This window comes from Heterocephalus glaber, unplaced genomic scaffold (assembly GCF_053883595.1).
Source record: "Heterocephalus glaber isolate CG9 unplaced genomic scaffold, H.glaber_assembly_v1.0 deba00001072, whole genome shotgun sequence".
In the NCBI taxonomy this organism is placed as follows: Eukaryota; Metazoa; Chordata; class Mammalia; order Rodentia; family Bathyergidae; genus Heterocephalus; species Heterocephalus glaber.
The window spans coordinates 5,050,697-5,055,450 of record NW_028258189.1 but is presented as its reverse complement, the minus strand read 5'-3'; the positions used below and the strand labels follow the sequence as shown (position 1 = coordinate 5,055,450).

Here is a 4,754-nt window from a genome sequence, read left to right as displayed (position 1 = left end):
TTCTCCCACACATATTCGTACCGATTGCTAACATTTATGACTTGTATGCCAATATTATTGAGGCTAAAATCATTTTGTTCTATGGAAACACATTTAGTGATTCTGATGGGTAAGGTTTGTAAAAAGAAAACAAAACACAATCGCTGACATTTTCCCTTTAACTAAGAGATCATAAAGACTAGTTTTAATGTTGAAGGCTGAAATGACATTTTCACATTTGTTTTAACTTGTATTTTGTAATTTGCTAGAAATAATTTTCCAAGTTAATTGGCACCATGGTTTCTAAATTATCTCACAAGCGTCCTGTGCTCCGATTGTTCAGCCAAACCCACAGGTTCATACCTGACTTTTCACTTGTGAGATGTCACCAGATATCCAGTGGGAGCTGATGGTTCCAACCTTTTAGAAAATCCCAGTGAGTTTCGCAAAATCTCTGTGTTGAACACACAGATAGGAAAGCAAGTATTTTTGGCAGTAGCTGAATGTACAGGAAAAAATGTACCATCTGAGGGGAAGCAAAGACATGTAGAATAGTTTAGCAAGTGGGTAAAGTAAGTGACAGTATTTTAGAAGTTAGAAAAACAAAGTTAGAGCTATCCCAGCAGTTTAGGAAGGAATTCCTTTTAAATTAATACAACCACTATGGAGATCAGCATAGGGATTCCTCAGAAAACTAAAACTAGAAATTTCATTTCACCCAGCTATTCCCCTTCTGAGTATCTTCCTAAATGAGTAAAAGATTTCATATTTTTTTTCCCTTGGTTTCCTAGTATCCTGGACTGTGAGGGCTCTCACAGTCTGCCTTCCACGGCGACTCACACTTTGTTCTAAGCTCTTTCCCCGCAGCCCTCCAGCTCTCGGGGCCGCTGCTCGGTCCTTCAAGTCTCCACCGGCGACAGACCCATGGCGGAGCGTTGGGAACTCGTCTTGACCGGCCCTAAACAGAACAACGGAGTGTGGCTGGTCAAGGTTCCTAAATATTTGTCACAGCAATGGGCTAAAGCCCCTGGAAGAAGTGAAGTTGGGAAACTGCAGATTGCCAAGAATCAAGGAAGGACTGAGGTGTCATTTACTTTGAATGAGGATCTTGCAAATATTCATGATATTGGCAGAAAGCCAGCTTCAGTCGGCACTCCTAGGGAACATTCATTGGTCTTGCAAAGTGTTGGAGGACAGACCTTAACAGTATTTACTGAAAGCTCATCAGATAAACTCTCATTGGAAGGAATAGTGGTTCAAAGAGCTGAATACCGACCTGCTGCCAGTGAAAACTACATGAGATTAAAGAGATTGCAAATTGAAGCATCTTCCAAACCTGTAAGGCTATCGCAACAACTGGACAAAGTTGTAACAACCAATTACAAACCTGTTGCTAATCATCAATACAATATTGAATATGAAAGGAAGAAGAAAGATGGAAAGAGAGCTCGAGCAGATAAACAGCATGTCCTAGACATGCTCTTTTTAGCCTTTGAAAAACACCAATATTATAATCTTAAAGACTTGGTAGATATCACAAAACAACCTGTGGGATACTTGAAGGAAATGCTGAAAGAAATTGGTATTCAGAATGTAAAAGGCATCCACAAAAACACATGGGAGCTGAAGCCAGAATACAGGCGTTATCAAGGAGAAGAAAAGAATGATTAGCAGGACCTTCAGACACATGCAGATGGAACAGCTCAAAGGCAGCTCTGCTGGAACAGCATTCATACCCGGATGCTTGACCACCTTATGTTAACAGGAGTGCAATGACTGGTACTTTCATTTTTCTCAGTGAAAATTTTTTAACCTAATATTCTATTAAGTATCTTAAGTGGTTTTTTGAAAAGGATAATTTATTTATAGACTGAACTTGTACTCAACCATGTTATTCACAGTGGGAATAGGGGCTGGGGGATTAAAAGGGCTTCTCTTTTTTAACTTTTGAAATGTAACATTAAGAAATGTTTCCTAAACATTTCTCTGTCCTTACTGTATCTCTGAGGAGCTGAGGACTTCAGATCCATAGTGAATGGTATAGCAGGGGGGAAAGGTCCATTACAGAAACTATTAATTTAAAATAAAAAAAAATTTCATATTTTATCAGCCCATGCACACCCATGCTTATAGCAGCACAGCTCATAATAGCTAAATCTTGGAAGCAGCCTATATGTTCATCAGCAGATGTATGGATAAAGAAAATATGGTGTTTACACACAATGGAGTACTACTCTGCCATAAAGAAGGACAAACTTGAGTCATGTGTAGGAAAATGGATGCACCTTGAGACCATAAAGTCTCAATGTCTCTTTGAGACCATTAAGTGAAATAAATCAAGTTTGTGGGCTTAAATATCATATGGTTTTTTCTTACACGAGAAATCCAAACTGTACGTAAAGAGCAAAATAAAAACATGATAGAAAGTAAGGAGCTCGATCTTTCTCAAGCAATAGGGGGATAAATGAGATGGAGGGAGGGGAGTGGAAGGGGAGGGAAAGGAAAGAAGAAAGAAATGAACGAGTGTTGTGTGCATGTCCCACCTCCACACAAGGAATACCAACATTATGAACTGCAAACATATACTAATAAAATGAATTTCAAACATTGCAAAAAGAACACTTTTCCCAGAGGAAACTGGCAACCTGGAAAACAGAGGGTTAAAGACAGAAGACACTTTAGTGAGTATAGGCTATGGGGTATGTTCATTATAGGGTTGTTTTGTGTCCATGATATCCAGCATACCCAAAGGAAACAAGACCAACTTGAGAAAGCAGATTGAATCTCACACTGATTGCCTCTGTCTTCACTATTAAGGGAAGATATAGAATCAATTTACACACCCATCAGTGGATGAATGGATCAAAGCCTGTGGTGCCTAGATAATGGGAACAGAGTAAAGAAGTTAAGTCAGTGGGGAACTGGCCACATCCTATCTCTTTCTGTCACTTCCTGGCTGCCATGAAGTGAGCAGGTTTGCTAGTCTCACGTATGCCTTGATACGGAGTGTGTGTGGGTCAGCTTTCCCATTCCTTGAACACAATACTTGACACCCATAACTTAAAGGAGGAAAGATTTATTTGGGTCACCATTTGAGTGAACTTTGTCCGTGGTCAGTTGGCTCCAAGGCAGGAAGGAACATCATGGGTTGGTAAAAGAAACACACACACACACACACACACACACACACACACACACCTCCTTTTCCATCACTCTTCCACCATGTAGATTAGCAGTCTGGTACCCCAATATATCCTATCTCTCCAGGAAGACCTTTCCTTGCTTTCTTGACTCTAAGTTGTAAGGGAAAATTTTCCCATTTCGCACAACATTGCCTAAAATACATAACTAAATCAATTAACATACACTCTATAACACTTTACACATGGCATATTTGTTTTGCAAAATATCTAGATGAGATGTTTAATCATTGCTGCACAGATGCAATTTGATACCACTGTACTGATCCTGAATGATAAATTTCAAGATGGCCGTAGACAAGGGATGGCTAAAGTTTTACATCTTTCAATGATAACAAACAGCCCCCCGTGATCTATGGGCCATAGGTTCACCACCAGTAACCTTGGGTAGATCTGGCATGCAAAGTTTCCCAGCACACTATGGGCAGACAAAATATTAGGGTGGTATTTGTTGATTTTTGATCAGACTCTGACATGGGGAACATGACTGATGCTTTGATATTGGCTTAAGATCAATAAAGTGTTTTTCAGCTTGGATTGAAATCACATTTGCCCTAACACATAAATACAACATTGTCTTTGGCCCAAATGGTGGTATTTCCATGGCTTTACTGAGAATCAAGACTATGGAAAATAAGTCTGTTTGTGAGTTCTTTTCTTCTACAATCCTGTCCCATGTGCATCCCTCTTTAAAAAAAAATAATGTAGAAAAACTTAGTGGAGGTCCTCAAAAAACAGTGCCAAGTTGTTCTGGGACTATTACCTGTATTTATCAAAAACTTATATATAAAGTAAGACTCAATATACAATTCATTAAAAATCCACAAGAGAATTATTAAGTATCTCCAGAATACAAGCTACCTCAAGATTGGGAGAATAACTTCCCTAGTAAGATCTTTGAGCTTATGAAAGCAGTGGAAAATTCTTGTGGTGTTTTTTCTTTAAAATAGATTTCTGGATGGTGCAGGTGTGATTTGCACCTTTTCAGAACAATTTCCTCACATACAAACTTTGTTCCAATTCAGAAAGCAAATAACTTATGAAATGATTTCCAGTATTGCAATTTTTTACCCACTGTATTGTTTTGTTTTGCTACAACAAGGACCTGGTATAACATATTACATCACGTGTTTTTCTCATACAAACTATAGGGTTCAAATTATTTACCATTTAAATCCTGTAATCCTTTTTCCATCCAAATATTTCAAAAGTGTAACAACTCGATGTACTACTGCCAAGTACCGTGAAGTGGGATATATTAACCACAATATGTTGTTTCATACAACTGAGTAATTCATCTCAGTCCCCTTGTCATTTCTTCAAAACCTTTCAAAACAATGTATTATCTTTCAAGGAAAAGGAAAAATAAATTAATATTCCTGGTGATGAGGACTTGCCTTTTAAATGGGACATTATTTCCCTCTTTATGATTGGTAATGATATTTGGTTCTTAGAAACCGAATATGTTTATATGAAAGCCACTCATGTTGTGCTAAATAGATTTTGAACACAGGAAGAAAAACGAGGAATTCAAACTGGGTTTCTTTTGAAGGTGTGAAATGCTCTATTCCCCAC

The 4,754-nt window shown here is 38.3% G+C and overlaps 1 pseudogene; it reads left to right on the top strand.

The window, feature by feature from the left end:
• Window positions 1-752: 752 nt before the first annotated feature.
• LOC101714376 (general transcription factor IIF subunit 2 pseudogene) lies at window positions 753-1,665 on the top strand (annotated as a pseudogene).
• Window positions 1,666-4,754: the final 3,089 nt, after the last annotated feature.